General features: G+C 37.4%; 1 non-coding gene across 1 annotated transcript; it reads right to left on the bottom strand.

The window, feature by feature from the left end:
- Window positions 1-2655: 2655 nt before the first annotated feature.
- Window positions 2656-2762, bottom strand: LOC141709612 (small nucleolar RNA R71). Its single transcript, XR_012570178.1, has one exon. It is a non-coding gene; the product is annotated as a small nucleolar RNA R71 (small nucleolar RNA).
- Between the last annotated feature and the right edge of the window lie 15366 nt (window positions 2763-18128).

Raw genomic sequence — 18128 nt, 5'->3', positions numbered from 1 at the left:
AGATTGGTATCTGAAAGGAGAAATCGAACTTTGTTAGACATAGTTCGGTCCATGATGAGCTATGCAAATCTTCCAGTATTCCTATGGGGTTATGCATTGGAAACCTCAACATATTAACTGAATAAGGTGCCTTCCAAAATCTGTTCCTCAAACTTCGTATGAGATATGGAAAGAAAGGAAACCGAGTCTTAAACACCTTAAGATTTGGGGATGTCCAGCTTATGTCAAGAAAGTTGACCCAGATAAGCTGGAATATCGATCCATAAAATGTAGTTTTGTGGGATATCCTAAAGAGACTTTAGGGTATTACTTTTGCACCGATCATCGGGTGTTTGTCTTCAGACATGCTACCTTCTTGGAAAAGGAGTTTATCCTTGAAGGAAACAGTGGGAGCAAAATTGAACTTGATGAAGTTCAAGAAGCACAAACTACTACAGATCAAATGGAAACACCTTTTCTGACTGAACAACCTTTTGTGAAACAGCCCATTCATAGATCAGGGAGAGTGTCTCGCCAACCTGAGAGGTGATAAGTGGCATTTTATACCACTTAGAACGTCTTAAAATGGCTTAAATTGGTGTCTTGAAATCAAGTATTTTGTGTATTTGATGCGTTTTTCTAGTGTTTATGCATTTCAGGGTATTAGTTGCATTTTGGAGGAGGAATCATCAAGAATAAGCCTTGGCATGTATTCACCTTTGCGAGAGGAAAAGAACGGGCAGATTACGGCGAAGAAACGGAGCAAACATGGAATTTTTCCAGAAGGGTCCTGCGCGCCCGCGCAGCAATGCTGAGCGACCGCGCAGCAGCCTTGCGCGCCCGCGCAGAAATGCTGAGCGGCCGCGCAGGGTCGGGGAAAAAGATATATTATTTTAGACTTCTACTTCTGTTTGGCTTCCAACTTCTATGTAATCTGAGTTTTATGGGACTATTATATAGGTAGATTTGAGACGTTTTTTACAGAGAATTAAGAGGAGATTATGTTTTAGATTGTGTTTTGCAAGAAGCGAAGGAGATAAGGAAGAAGACCGATTTAGCACACAGCAACGAAGAGGAAGCATATATTCTTGTGATTCTTGTTTCATTGTAACGTTGGATGCTAGTTTTCTTGCTTTGACTTATTTACTCTTGTGACGTACTCTGTTTTAATATAATCAGTTTAGTTATTATTTTCTTGTGTTTGTTTATCATGATTTCATATGAACCCATGATGGCGATAAGTTCTATTATGGGCTAATCGTGATCATGGGGTTGCAACGGATTTATTATGGAATTCTTTAGTTAATTGTTTAATACTTTAGTATGTGATGATTGCATGATATCTAGTATTGGTTGTGCGTATTCGTCTTATGTGCGTCGCGAACATATAAGATAGGGTGTTAATCTCTTGTGAAGTGACGGTGGATCTTGAGATTTAGAACTTGCCATGCTAGCATAGGTTCATGTACGTTGTGCATGATTAGTGGTAACTCTAACAGTTTTATTTGCCCTATGTAATCAAAAAGGAATAACTTGTGCTTAAATCGTTGTGTTGTCAATTTCTGTAGACATATAGGAACTCAACATAATTGATGACTATTCAACTTCTATCTTAATTGTGGATGTTTGGTAGAATGGTATTAGTACAATGAAAGTTGGCTTTTATCAGTTTCGTGTTATTCGATTAATATCATCACTGTCACATGCTAAAGGTAATAACTATGGCTATAGAAGGAAGTAATAACGAAGTTGTGATCTCATGAGTGTTTTATTATTGATAAATTGAAGTGTTAGTTAAGTGGTTAATTAAGTAGTTAATTATAGTTAATATTTAATCAACAATTTTAAGTGTTATTATCTTAACATTGAGAAGTAGTCATACATTGGTGAGTGAGTTAAATTAGAAAATAAGTTAGTCTGAGTCTCTGAGGGAACGAACTAGAAAGTATTCTATATTACTTGCGAACGCGTATACTTGCGTTAATATTAGTGCGTGATTTCGCCCTAACAAGTTTTTGGCGCCGCTGCCGGGGACTCGGCGTATTTGTTTAGTTTATGTACTTACCATCATTGGTCATTAGGACTCAGTGATTAGGACGTAGTAGTTAATTACTCTTTTCGGTTGTGTTTCAGGTACTTTAGCAAGCGTTTATGCAAACTCGTTCTCGTGCTCGCAAGAGGACCTTAGATACAGCTGAGGAGAAAGACGAAGTTCTTGATACACCGGAGAAGTTAGATTTTGAGGATTCGGATTCAGGAACTGAGCAAAAAGAACCAGTAAACATGGGAGATCGTATTGTTCAAGCTGATCCAGCTCTTATGGATTTTTCTCGGCCTAAAATTGATGACATTCAGTCAAGCATCCTTCATCCGGCTATTCAAGCTAACACCTTTGAAATCAAGCCGGGCACTATTCAGATGGTGCAGAATTCTGTTTCTTTTGGAGGAGCGGCAACTGAAGACTCCAACATGCACATAAGGAATTTTGTCGAGATCTGCAGCACTTTTAAGTATAATGGCGTGACTGATGAGGCTATCAAGTTGAGGCTTTTCCCATTCTCACTGAGGGATAAAGCTAAAGACTGGTTACATTCTGAACCAGCTGGGTCCATCACTACGTGGCAAGATCTTGCGCAAAAGTTTCTGGTGAAGTTTTATCCAATGGCAAAGACTGCTGCTATGAGGAGTGCTCTTACTCAGTTTGCGCAGCAACCTACAGAATTTATGTGCGAGGCTTGGGAACGCTACAAGGAAATGTTGAGAAAATGTCCACATCATGGAATGCCGGATTGGATGGTAATCACTGGTTTTTATAATGGTTTGGGGGCCCAATCTCGGCCCATGCTCGATGCAGCAGCTGGAGGCGCCTTATGGGCTAAAAGCTATACTGAGGCGTATAATCTTATCGAGACGATGGCTGTAAATGAGCATCAAAACCCAACTCAGAGGATGACATCAGGCAAGGTTGCAGGTATTCTGGAAGTTGATGCAGCCACCGCTATTGCAGCCCAGCTCCAAGCGCTATCAATGAAGGTTGATTCTTTGGCTACGTATGGAGTTAATCAAATAGCTATGGTTTGTGAGCTTTGTGCAGGTTCTCATGCTACGGATCAGTGTTCTCTTGTCAATGAATCTGTTCAGTATGTGAATAATTATCAGTGACAACAGCAGCCTGTGCCAGCGACCTATCATCCTAACAACAGAAATCATCCAAATTTCAGCTGGGGGAATAATCAGAATGCTATTCAGCCACCATATCAGCAAGGAGTGAGTAAACAGTTTAACGCACCTGGATTCCAGCAACTACAGCAGTATGCTACAAGGCAATCATATCCTCAACAAGGAAGTGCAGCTGCACCTACTAGTGCTGATTTTGAGGAACTTAAGCTGTTGAGCAAGAGTCAGGCGGTTTCTATCAAGACCTTGGAAAATCAAATCGGTCAATTAGCCAATGCAGTGCTCAATCGTCAACCTGGCACTCTTCCCAGTGACACGGAAGTACCAGGCAGGAAGGAAGCTAAAGAGCAAGTCAAGGCTATTACCTTAAGGTCTGGAAAAGTAGCTGATGCTGAAAAGGCAAAAGAAGTCGAAGCTGAAGTTAGAGATGAAGAATTTAAGCAAAAGGAGAAAGCGGCGGAACCAAGGAAGACTACTGTTGCACACACTTTGCCTGAGGCTAATACAGGGGAGAAACAGCTCTATCCTCCACCACCTTTTCCTAAGAGATTGCAACAACAAAAGCTGGATAGACAGTTCAGGAAGTTTCTGGAGGTGTTCAAGAAACTTCACATCAATATACCTTTCGCTGAGGCTCTGGAACAAATGCCTAGTTATGCGAAGTTTATGAAGACTATTCTTTCAAGGAAGGTGAAACTGGATGACCTTGAAACCGTTGCTCTCACGGAAGAATGCAGCGCTGTTCTGCAGCAAAAGTTACCACCAAAACTGAAAGATCCAGGAAGCTTCACCATTCCTTGCACCATTGGCAATCTAACTTTTGACAAGTGCCTTTGTGATTTGGGAGCAAGCATTAATCTGATGCCCTTGTCGATCTTTAAAAAGCTGGATCTGCCTGATCCAAAACCCACATACATGTCGCTACAATTGGCTGACCGTTCCATTACTTACCCAAGGGGCATAGTTGAGGATGTGCTCGTCAAGGTGGATAAGCTCTTCTTTTCTGCAGATTTTGTTATTCTGGATTTTGAGGAAGATAAGAAGATTCCCATAATCTTGGGGATGCCTTTCTTGGCTACTGGCCGTACCTTGATAGATGTGCAAAAAGGGGAACTTACTATGCGAGTCCAAGACCAGGATGTGACCTTCAACGTATTCAAGGCAATGAAATTCCCTACAGAAGATGAGGAGTGCTTAAAAATGGATGTGATTGATTCCGCAGTTACTTCGGAACTCGAGCACATGCTAATGTTTGATGCATTGGAAAAGACCTTAGTGGGGGAATTTGACAGTGATGATGAAGATAGCAACGAGCAATTACAATATCTGAACGCTTCTCCCTGGAAGCGAAAGCTGGATATACCATTTGAATCTCTTGGTACTTCTGACCTCAAGAACGCTGAAGGGAAGCTCAAACCATCAATAGAGGAAGCGCCTACCTTAGAGCTCAAACCATTACCTGAACACTTGAGGTATGCTTTTTTAGGTGATTCATCTACGTTACCTGTTATTATTTCAGCTGACCTTTCAGGTAGTGAGGAAGACAAGCTCTTAAGGATTTTGAGAGAATTCAAATCGGCTATAGGATGGACCATAGCAGACATCAAGGGGATAAGTCCTTCATATTGTATGCATAAAATTCTGCTAGAGGAAGGAAGTAAGCCAACTGTGGAACAGCAGTGAAGACTGAACCCGATCATGAAGGAGGTGGTGAAGAAAGAAATTTTGAAATGGCTAGATGCAGGCATCATTTATCCTATTTCTGACAGCTCGTGGGTGAGCCCCGTGCAATGTGTACCTAAGAAAGGAGGTATCACTGTGGTCGCAAATGAAAAGAATGAGCTCATCCCTACTCGAACAGTTACAGGATGGAGAGTATGCATGGATTATAGAAAATTGAACAAAGCCACAAGGAAGGATCACTTCCCTCTTCCATTTATTGATCAAATGCTTGACAGATTGGCGGGACATGAGTATTTTTGTCTTCTGGATGGTTATTCCGGGTATAATCAGATTTGTATTGCACCAGAGGATCAGGAAAAGACTACCTTCACTTGTCCATTTGGCACATTTGCTTTTCGAAGAGTTTCGTTTGGGTTATGTGGCGCCCCGGCCACCTTTCAGAGATGTATGATGGCTATATTCTCTGACATGATTAGAAATAACGTCGAAGTGTTCATGGATGACTTCTCCGTCTTTGGACACTCATATGATGAATGTTTAAATAATCTGCGCGCCGTACTCAAAAGATGCGTGGAAACTAATTTGGTGCTTAATTGGGAGAAATGTCATTTTATGGTGCGTGAAGGCATTATCCTTGGGCATAAGGTCTCTAGCAAAGGTCTGGAGGTGGACAAGGCCAAGGTGGGAGTCATTGAAAATCTTCCCCCACCTAATTCGGTGAAAGGAATCCGTAGTTTTCTCGGTCATGCGGGTTTTTATCGGCGATTCATCAAGGACTTTTCAAAGATATCTAAGCCGTTGTGCAATTTACTTGAGAAAGATGTGCCTTTTAAATTTGATGATGAATGTTTGGCAGCATTCGAGACTCTCAAGGAGAGTTTGATCACGACACCAGTTATTACAGCACCAGATTGGACAGAACCGTTTGAGATGATGTGTGATGCAAGTGACTATGCGGTAGGTGCAGTTCTGGGACAGCGCAAGAAAAATCTCTTCCATGTGGTCTACTATGCGAGTAAGACTTTAAATGGGGCCCAATTGAACTACACCACTACTGAGAAGGAGCTTTTGGCTATAGTCTTTGGCTTTGAGAAATTTCGATCTTATCTGCTTGGTACGAAAGTGACAGTATTCACTGATCATGCAGCTATTCGCTATCTGGTTTCTAAGAAGGATTCGAAGCCGAGACTCATTCGTTGGGTGCTTTTACTTCAAGAATTTGAGTTAGAGATCAAAGATAGAAAAGGTACTGAGAATCAAGTAGCTGACCATCTCTCTAGGTTGGAGAATCCCGATTCTACTTCACAAGATAGGACGTTAATCAATGAATCTTTTCCGGATGAGCAGTTGTTTGCAATTCAGGAGGAAGAACCATGGTTTGCAGATATTGTAAACTATCTTGTCAGCAATATAATGCCGCTTAATTTGACGTCCGCTCAAAAGAAGAAGTTTCTGCATGAGGTGAAGTGGTATATGTGGGATGAACCATATTTGTTTAGACAGGGAGCTGACCAGATCATCAGGAGATGTATCCCGTTCTGTGAGACGGAGGGGATATTACGAGACTGCCATTCCACGGTTTATGGTGAACACTATGGAGGTGAGAATACGGCAGCTCGTATTCTGCAAGCAGGTTTTTTCTGGCCTACTTTGTTCAAGGATGCTCATCAGTTTGTTTTAAGGTGTGATCGTTGCCAAAGAGTGGGAAATTTGTCAAGGAAGGATGAGATGCCATTAAATGTGATGCTTGAAGTCGAGGTCTTTGATGTATGGGGAATCGATTTTATGGGGCCTTTTATCTCGTCTTGCAATAATCAGTACATCTAGCTGGCAGTTGATTATGTCTCAAAATGGGTCGAAGTTAAAGCTTTACCGACAAATGATGCAAAGGCAGTGCTAAATTTTCTTCATAAGCAAATTTTCACAAGGTTTGGAACACCTCGTGTAATCATAAGTGATGAAGGATCGCATTTTTGCAACCGTAAGTTCACTTCTATGATGCGGCGTTATAATGTGAATCATCGAGTAGCTACTGCCTATCATCCGCAAACAAATGGTCAAGCGGAAGTGTCTAACAGAGAGATAAAGCACATTCTAGAGAAGGTTGTTTGTCCGTCAAGGAAGGATTGGTCTTTAAAGCTCGATGAAGCTGTTTGGGCTTACAGAACAGCATACAAAACTCCACTTGGGATGTCACCGTTTCAGTTGGTGTACGGTAAGGGATGTCATCTACCGGCGGAGCTTGAGCATAAGGCCTACTGGGCATTGAAGAAATTGAACCTGGATTTAGATGCAGCTGGTAAGAAAAGAATGCTTCAGCTTAATGAACTTGATGAATTTCGACTTCAAGCGTACGAGAATAACAAAATATATAAGTAAAAGGTGAAGAGGTGGCACGATAGGAAGCTACATCCTAAGTTATTTGTGCCAGGGCAACAAGTTCTGTTATTCAACTCTCGGCTCCGACTTTTTCCTGGGAAGTTGAAATCAAGGTGGTCTGGACCTTTTATTGTCAAAACTGTGTTTCCACATGGAGCGGTGGAAATTTTTGAGAATGATTCGGACCAAGCATTCAAGGTTAACGGTCAGCGGTTGAAGCACTACTATGGGGACATGGCAAACCGAGAGGTGGTTAGTGCCATTTTGTTGACTACTTGAGAAAGGTACGGAACATCAAGCTAATGACGAAAAAGAAGCGCTGCATGGGAGGCAACCCATGAATTGTTGTTACAGGACCCCTTAGAAGTTAATAACCTATCCAAAAACAAAAAAAAATCAGAAAAAAGGGGCTGAAAATTTTTTTTTCCAGAGACCCTCTGCGCGCCCGCGCAGCTATGCTGAGCGGCCGCGCAGCTTTCTGCGCGCCCGCGCAGAAATGCTGAGCGGCCGCGCAGGGGTCGAGTTCCAGAAAATTTTTTGCAGTTCAGAAAAAAAAAAAAGAAAAAAAACAAAAACACAAAAACCCATCACAGCCCATAAACCCATGAATTCTTTTCCCATTACCCCATGATTTTATCCCTCAACCCCACTCCTAATCTAATTTAACCTACTCCACACCCTATATATACATACACCTATCCTACATATCTCCCACAACTTCCTACACTTAAACCCTCTCATAAACATCAAAAATCAGTTCTTACACACTTTTATTCACAAATCAATGGCACCCAAGAGAGCACACACTATTGACAGCAGCAGCACAGTTCCTACTGCTGATTCATCAAGGGGTACTGCTGCAAGGCCTCGGTTAACTGACAGAGCTGCGGAGGAGGAGTACACTAGGCTGTTGGGGAAGCCGATTCTGAAGGAGAGGGGGTTTTTACCATCAGGGAGGGATGGTGAGTTGTTACCCATGATTGCAGAGAAGGGGTGGATAGCTTTTTGTGAGTCACCCGAAGCAGTACCGATGAGTGTGGTTCGCGAGTTCTACGCGAACGCGAAGGCTGAAAAGAATGGGTTTTCTGTAGTTCGTGGGCTGACGATTGATTATCATCCTGCGGCGATTCGCCGTGTGATTGGACAACGAGAGAGAAAGCCCGAGGAGGAGAACTGGAATGAAAAGACTGCTGAGGATTTTGACTTGGATTTGATTTGTGCGACTCTCTGTCGACCGGGCACAGTTTGGAACCGCAGTCCAGCCAATAATGAGTATCGTCACTTTCCGGCGATCGCCATGAACAGGTATGCCCGTGCATGGAATGCATTTATATGTGCTAATATTTTGCCTTCTTCACATGCACACGAGGTCACAGTTGAGAGAGCACAGTTGTTGTGGGGAATTCTGAATGAGGAACACTATGTGGACCTTGGTGAGTTTATCTACCAAGGAATTCTGAAGTTTTTGAGGGGAGCAAAGCATATGAACATCCCTTATGCATCCACGGTTACAAAGCTATACCGAGCAGTAGGAGTGAACTGGCCGGCTCATGAGCAGTTGCAGTTGCCAGCAGCTCCGATAGATTCTGGCACTCTGAATGGGATGCAGGAGTGGACCGGTGGTGAGCCTGAGGAGCATGGGCTGGGTTATCGTCTTTCAGGAGGGCGTCCAGCACGGGGTGCTACTATGGTCAGGCCAGGGCGTGGTGAGGCTAGTTCTTCGAGAGCTCAGGAGGGTGCGGGGATGGGTGATGCCCAGTATAGGAGGCTTTCACGGCGGATGGATGCCATGTATGAGACGCAGAGCAGGTTTGCTCAGGAGCTCACTCTTGCGTTAGGGACTGCTTTTCGAGGCCTTGGAGCTGATATCCAGTGGCCAGTTTTTGGTGAGGACTCTGCATACCCGCCGCCTGATACTCCACCCACTGAGGGTGATGATGGTGATGACTCCGAGTAGGTATACCCTGTGTTCCTTTCTACTACCTTCACTGGGGACAGTGAAGATTTTAAGTTTGGGGGTGGTATTTAAGGAATATTTTGTGTGTGTCATATAGCTGCATATTCATGATAGTTAGTTCATATAGTTCCATAATTTTTGCCATATAGTTTTTTTTATATATAGCTTTATTTGTTTGTCATATCATATAGCTCATGCATATACCATGATCCCTTTTGCAATGATTTATCGACTGAATTGTGATATTGATGCGAGTGTAGTGATAGCATTAAAGTGTTATTAAGTTGTGTAGGTTGGTATGCATGCTAGAAGCACTTGTATTGTCACTAAGTCTTAGAGAATGCTTAAGGACTAGATTGTTGTTATGATCTGATTATTTTCGAGGATAATCTATTTATTATGCTTAGAATTTGATAATAGGTTCTTAGTGGTAAAGGCATGAAAAAGAAAAAAAATGGAGTAAAAATGGAATTTGTTGCTAGTTGTGGCTAGGCGTCAAATGGCTAGTAGCCGGCTCGCATGTTATGCGAGTAGTCTAGGGTTGAGCAAGATGGAGCGAAACACACTTGCTCAGAGAAAAAAAAAAAGGGGAAAAAAAAAAATTTTTTTTTTGCATAATTGATCAAGAGTGGGCTCTTTGGTATTCGAGTTATTAAGTTCTTAGGGGACTTTGTGCCTAGTTACCTAAGGCTTTTAGAGTCTGGGATCCGCTAACCTAACGCTCGTTACATGGATAACATTGTATAAGTCTTTTGTGGACCTCACTCATTGCACGGTCAAATAAGCATTTGAGTTGTAAATAAAAAGCACGATTCCGTAGTAAGCTCCAGAGTTCTTGTAGTGTTGTATATAACTTTGTGCCTAGAATTTTTATTCTTTGTATAATCGTAGGATTGCCTTGAGGATAGTCTAGTCATAGTAATTGGTCTAGTTCCAAAGCATATCTGTTAAGCATTTGCACACACCATGTTTCTGGCTGTATGTCCGTTTGCATGAGTTTATTGATCTTTAGTGTCTAACTGCATTCGTTGAGACGTGACAATTTGGTTGGTTAATTGTAGTAAGGGGGATCGTTGCATTTTGATATAGATTGCATTCATGCATATTTTTATTTGTTTTGAGTCTGTGACGCTTGAGGACAAGCATCGATTTAAGTTTGGGGGTGTGATAAGTGGCATTTTATACCACTTAGAACGTCTTAAAATGGCTTAAATTGGTGTCTTGAAATCAAGTATTTTGTGTATTTTGATGCGTTTTTCTAGTGTTTATGCATTTCAGGGTATTAGTTGCATTTTGGAGGAGGAATCATCAAGAATAAGCCTTGGCATGTGTTCACCTTTGCGAGAGGAAAAGAACGGGCAGATTACGGCGAAGAAACGGAGCAAACATGGAATTTTTCCAGAAGGGTCCTGCGCGCCCGCGCAGCAATGCTGAGCGGCCGCGCAGCAGCCTTGCGCGCCCGCGCAGAAATGCTGAGCGGCCGCGCAGGGTCGGGGAAAAAGATATATTATTTTAGACTTCTACTTCTGTTTGGCTTCCAACTTCTATGTAATCTGAGTTTTATGGGACTATTATATAGGTAGATTTGAGACGTTTTTCACAGAGAATTAAGAGGAGATTATGTTTTAGATTGTGTTTTGCAAGAAGCGAAGGAGATAAGGAAGAAGACCGATTTAGCACACAGCAACGAAGAGGAAGCATATATTCTTGTGATTCTTGTTTCGTTATAACGTTGGATGCTAGTTTTCTTGCTTTGACTTATTTACTCTTGTGACGTACTCTGTTTTAATATAATCAGTTTAGTTATTATTTTCTTGTGTTTGTTTATCATGATTTCATATGAACCCATGATGGCGATAAGTTCTATTATGGTCTAATCGTGATCATGGGGTTGCAACGGATTTATTATGGAATTCTTTAGTTAATTGTTTAATACTTTAGTATGTGATGATTGCATGATATCTAGTATTGGTTGTGCGTATTCGTCTTATGTGCGTCGCGAACATATAAGATAGGGTGTTAATCTCTTGTGAAGCGACGGTGGATCTTGAGATTTAGAACTTGCCATGCTAGCATAGGTTCATGTACGTTGTGCATGATTAGTGGGTAACTCTAACAGTTTTATTTGCCCTATGTAATAAAAAAGGAATAACTTGTGCTTAAATCGTTGTGTTGTCAATTTCTGTAGACATATAGGAACTCAACATAATTGATGACTATTCAACTTCTATCTTAATTGTGGATGTTTGGTAGAATGGTATTAGTACAATGAAAGTTGGCTTTTATCAGTTTCGTGTTATTCGATTAATATCATCACTGTCACATGCTAAAGGTAATAACTATGGCTATAGAAGGAAGTAATAATGAAGTTGTGATCTCATGAGTGTTTTATTATTGATAAATTGAAGTGTTAGTTAAGTGGTTAATTAAGTAGTTAATTATAGTTAATATTTAATCAACAATTTTAAGTGTTATTATCTTAACATTGAGAAGTAGTCATACATTGGTGAGTGAGTTAAATTAGACAATAAATTAGTCTGAGTCTCTGAGGGAACGAACTAGAAAGTATTCTATATTACTTGCGAACGCGTATACTTGCGTGAATATTAGTGCGTGATTTCGCCCTAACAAGAGGTAATATGGCCTTCTCATTGAGAATGACAATGAGTTGTCGATCATTGATGATGACGACCTTGTGACCTATAATGAGGCTATAAGTAGTGTTGACTCAGAGAAATGGCATAGTGCCATGAAATCCGGAATGGAATCTATGTATACGGTATACGAAAGAATGATTGGAGAAGATGGCCAGGTGGAGACCTTTAAGGCCAAGCTTTTGGCAAAAGGATTCAGACAAAAGCAATGGATTGACTTTGATGAAACTTTTTACCTATAGCCCTGTTAAAATCAGTTCGGATTTTGCTTGCGATTGCTGCTTACTACGACTATGAGATCTGGCATATAGCCAGATGGTTTTCTTTCCAAGGGAAATGAAAGCCTAGTGAGTAAGCTACTGTGAACCATATGTGGTTTAAAGCAAGCTTCTCGTAGATGGAACATTCGTTTTGATGAGACAATCAAAGAGTTTGATTTTATCAAAAACGTAGATGAACCATGCGTCTACAAAAGGGTTAGTGGGAGCGCGGTAACATTTCTTATATTGTATTGAATTAGAGTTGACACACATAACAACATAGCAGACCCACTCATAAAGCTACTTTATGAAAGTCACTTTGATCGTCATAAAGACAAGATGGGTATTAGATACCAGAGTGATTGGCTTTAGTACAAGTGGGAGATTGAAAGTAATATTTCCTAAGTCCAATCATGTATTAGGATTTAGGAATAACATCCTGTGTAATCTGTTTTGATTTCATTGATATTAATAAAAGACTTGTTTTGTTTTTATTACGGGCTCTATCTATTTAAGTGTTTAAATAAGATATACCATAGTTTAGAGTAAAGCTTTTTATGGATTATGATGAGATCATAATAGTGAGACCTAAAAAGATGATAACTCTAAACTTAAATAGTTCCTGGTCATAGGATTACTAACTGGTAATTAATAATCCGCAGAGATCGGTACATACTATGCTTGCTTCATTATGAAGGATGTCTGTTCTCATAGACATTTGTGTGGTGACACTATAGCTAGTATGTAGGTGCTTATTATGGAATAAGTTCACTGAACATGACTCGCACAGCTGAACAACTGATGGAGTTCACTCACGTGTCAGCAGTTGTTCACATAGTGATAGTTGTACAAGTATCCTTAGAATTGAGGTCATCATAGTCATCTTGTGTACACTGAACTATGCTTTGGTTTAGTTCTTAGTCTCCAGGGACAATTATTAGGGCTCTTCTGGGTATAGGAATTTGTACACGAAGATAGTGTATGATCAATAAAGGATCTACCCCTTCCAGTGAAGGAAGCGAATGTTCAAGGCTGATCCACTTATGCTAGTTCAGGAATCTCTGGCCAGAGTGAATAAAATTACAAAGGAGTTTCTAATTTGCATAGAACTAAGCATAGTAAATGATAAACAAGTGATTAAATTAGATAGGCTTGACACGAGATCCATGCCTTGTATTTAATCGGGACATTGTAGGGTAGAAGGAGTTTATTGTACGGTAACTATTCACTGAATAGGTTCTTGGTATTCTAAGCAGTGAATTCATATTATCCGGATAGTCGCGATATGTTGAGAAGTATCCCTCACGATGTAGAATAAATATGATTAATTAATTAATCATATTTAATAAATTAGAGAATTTATATAAATAATGATAAAATAGTTTTATTATTATTTATTTCTACTACCGGCTTAATATTGAACCTACAGGGTCACACCATATAAAAAGAATGGTTTTATGGTGGAGGAATTAATTAATAATGGCTAATAATTATTTATTTGTGAAATAAATAATTAATTGGCAAATTTAATAATTGATTAAATGAGATTTAATTGATTATAAATTAATTAAGAAAAGTTCTTAATATTATTAATTAAAGGATTTAATTTTTGGAAATTAAATCAAGAGAGAGAATTATTTCTAAAGTGTTTAGAAAAAGGATTAATAATTAAAAGGTGTTTTAATTATTAATGAGAATAATAAATGGGATAATAATAATAATATTTATGGAAAAATTTCAGCTGAAAATTTTGCCTATAAATACACTATTATAGACCCTATTTTTATTCGAACCCCATAAACCCAAAAAGTTTGGAAAACCCAATTCTCTCCACCTCCTTCCTCCTCCTTAACATCGTTTTCTTGGTGGATACCGGTGGAGTGCTTCACACTTGAGGAGCAACTGCTAAGGATCTCTGATCGTTGTCTCCGAATTATTCTAAAGGTTAGATTTGATCCCTCGAATTTTTATTCATGATCTGTATGCTCTTATTTGGATTTTATATGTGTAAAAGTGTTTTGTCATGCCCCCGCTGCGTTTAAAATCCAACATGGCCATCCTTATAAACAGCATCATTTTCTTTTTCCAAAGAGTGTAATTAGCTTTGTCAAATGTAGGAATTTTGATACTATTGATTTTCTGTGTATTCATTCTTCCAAGATCTTGTATCTTTTTACTTCAAATTTTGCTCTGATACCACTTGATAGGAAATGAATAACACACAGGGGGTGAATGTGTTTTACTATTTTTAGGCTTTTCTTGAATGTTTATGGTTGAACAAAATAAATTAATTCTTGTAGTGAAACGTGTTCATGCAGAATTTGAGCTTGTAGAAAATAAAGAACACTGATCTTCAAAACTCACTTAATTTTATATTAAAATTAAGACTGTTTTGCTACAAATTTTAGGCTCTTTGTTGATAAAGATCTTAGCTTCTTCTTGAGAGTGTTACAAGAAATTTGATCTAAATTGTTACAACTGAATAAGGACCAGTGTTAACTTTATAACTCAGTTAACTGTTGGTTTACACAGTGAGTAATAAGACATGCTATTAGTTTTTCTAAACTGTCACTTTTCATTTCTATTTATAGAAAAGTAGATCTTCCATTTCTGGCTTAGCATATCTTTAGCATCCCGTGTTCACTTTGATCTTCCTTTGTCAGTTAATCTTCACCATTGATCTTCCACATTCTTCAATCTGCTTTTTGTAGACTTGTCAATCCAGCTGTTGGATTGTTTGTTGATTGTTTATCTTGGATATTGAACTGATCTGCAATTTTGTACTTTGATATTGTACCTCGAGATCTCCAGTTTAGGTCTATAGAACACTTGACATCTCGATAAGTATATTGGCTTATCGAGATCTCTACTACTTTATATTTAGTTTGGCTTGTAGAGGTCTTCAGTTCTCTATAAGAGAATTTTGGCTTGTCGAGATCTCTAGTCTTCACATCTTCACTTTGACTTATCGATAACTCTTAGTTCTCTAGTAGTTTCTTGACTTGTCGATATCTCAGAGTTCTCTAGTCAAATTTAACTTGTCGATATCTCAGAGTTCTCTAGTGAATTTTGACTTATCGATATCTCTGAGTTCTCTAGTAGACTTAAACTTATCGATAACTCAGAGTTCTCTAATAAATGTAGACTTGTCGATAACTCTAAGTTCTCTAGTGAAGAAATGACTTGTCGATATCTCCAATCTTCATGTCTTCAATTTGGCTTGTCGATATCTCTGAGTTCTCTAGTAGCTTTCATGACTTCTCGATAAGCCATTCTGGAGTTCTCGAATGACTTCTCTACAACATTAAATCTGTGACTTGTAGAGATCTTGACTTAGAGTATTTTTCCTAAAATAGATTTATTTAACTCCAAACTTCTTCATAATTCTTCTGAGGCATGATCTTCTTCCAGATAGAATTCTGAGGCTTGACACTGTTTATGAAAAAAGGCTTCAGTCTGCTCCTTTGACCTTTTTACAGACTTTAAATGTTACAAGTACAAAATACAGATTAAGATAACAACACAATTTACTTAGATTTGACAAAATGTCTTAATCATGTTAAAGTGCAGACATGTCTTTTACAACAATTTCGAATAAGTTAAAACAAATTTTAATTATTATAAGTGTTTTCCATTTCGAATAGAATTTTAATAAATTTCTACTTCTATATAAACTTGAATTTTATTTTTACTTGTACGTGAACTTGGATTTTATTTTCTAAAATATATAAACTAAATAAGGAAATTTTGTACTCTATATAAACTTGGATTTTATTTCTACTTTTACATGAATTTGAATTTTATTTTCTATAATATAGGACCTAAATAAGGAAGTTCCAATTTTTTAGTGAACTTCAAATTTAAATAGAAAATTACGATTTAAGTTATGTGAGAAAAAGGTAAAAATTTGTTTAAATAAATTCTAAATAGGATTGACTTCTAAATATTTATTATCTTTCCTATTAATTCGAATTGATTCGAATGAACAAATTCTAAATATGATTGATTTCTAAATATTTGTTATATTTCCTATTAATTCGAATTGATTCGAACGAACAAATTCTAAATAAAATTGATTTCTAAATATTTGTTATCTTCCCTATTAATTCAAAATAATTCGAATAAACAAATTATAAATATGATTGACCTCCAAATATTTATTATCTTCCTATTAATTCTAATATATAAAAGGAAATTTAATTTATTGAATTAAAATTGAGTAGCTCTACAAAAATAAATAAATAATTTTCAGACGATTTTGGAGCTTCCGGAGGTTTTCCTTTATATATATAAAGTTATATTGATTGATGTCATAAATGTAATTTAATTTAAAATTCATGAATAAAGATAATTATATTTAAAATATTTATTAATAAAAAAGCTCTAAATTAAAAGTATAATAATTGAAATACTTGTATAATTTTTAAATATTAATATAATATTCACTTAAAAACACTTATTCATTTTAATTTATAAATTACTTAGTTTGATATTTCCCAAACACATTATTATAAATTTGTCTAGGGGAACATTTTTGGTATCAATCATCGTCTTTACTAGATACATGAACCATATTTGGTTTAACTAAATTAAGTACCACATTACTCAATAAACACCAACTTAAATAGATCCCTTTAGGTATCCATCATTATCCTTTTAAATTAAGCAATTTCAATTATTAAGTAAAACTCCACATAAATCACATCTCTGCATAATGCTCCTTTATCTTTAATGAATGAAATCAGTCACAAACCCAAGTCGACATTTCAAAGATCTAATTCACAACTATATGTAGAAAAAATAGAATTACTATATATGCATGCATGGGAAATGTCCAACACTGTGTACATTTCAAGCTGTAAATTTAAACAGTTCATTCATATCCTACATTCACAGTGTATATATACACTTAGCACGTGCTAAAAATACGAATATTACAATGTCTCACATTTTCAAATATATCACGGCGCCGGAACCATGTAATCATCTCTCTCATTTCATATGGTCCTTCGCTGATTCCCTATCAATCACTCATTTATGTTTTCTCTTTGTCTCCATCTTAAGGCAAAGCAAATCGTTTTATATTTTCTAATGTCAATTATACATATAATTTTCTCAATATGTTATCATTTAATAACTTTTTCCGTAATTTATATTCAAGCTCCAAACAAATTTAACTTTTGTAACAGAAAATTTACTGCAGAAAGTCTTCACGGCCATCTTATGAAAGATTATCTTGTATAGCTCAAATATTTACACCGAATGAATGCGTTGAAAGTTACGACAAATTTACACTCCGTCAAAAGTATCTATACTATTATATTAAAGACGTAATATTAAAAATTTGGTTTGTGGTTCTTGATCATTCAATCTAGTTGTCAGATTAAATTGATGAACCGTTAGATATAATATTAAATATTATTATTCAAGTGATATAAGATCGAATACTACAAGTAACATATTATTAATATTATAATTTATAATATATAATGATAAAAATGATCGTATATCACACGGGTTATATACTAGTATTATTATTGTGAATTATATATATATAAATAAAAATAAAAACAAAACGATTATTATTATTTGTAGAACTTAATAGCCTCCTTTTGAAAAGATACTTGCGACAGTCACATGTTTGTTATAACAAATTTATCTTAGATGTTAAGCTGCAAACACTTTTACTAATCCTTTTTAAAAGAAAGGACAGACTTTTCTTTAGTGAAAGGTCAATTTCAGATCACTTGATGCCGTTTTTCTCTATATATGCACGCTACATATATAGCTAGCTCGCTCATATAAGACTGTATATATCTAGTATACATTTTACTCTAGTTAATTACATGTTTTCACTAGTTTTATATTGTCTGTTAATAATATATTAAGCCTTATATATATAGCCTAAATTTATAGATTAAAAACACATAAAAACTTCAAAAAGATAAGATTAAACGTACAGACGTAAAAACTTGAAAAAGATAAGCAAGGTTAATTATGTGACTAAGCTAGCTCGATCACTCTTCTATATATAGGTAC

This window comes from Apium graveolens, chromosome 2 (genome assembly GCF_009905375.1).
Source record: "Apium graveolens cultivar Ventura chromosome 2, ASM990537v1, whole genome shotgun sequence".
NCBI lineage: Eukaryota > Viridiplantae > Streptophyta > Magnoliopsida > Apiales > Apiaceae > Apium > Apium graveolens.
Note: the sequence above shows the minus strand (reverse complement) of the source record. Positions and strands in the feature narration are given on the sequence as shown.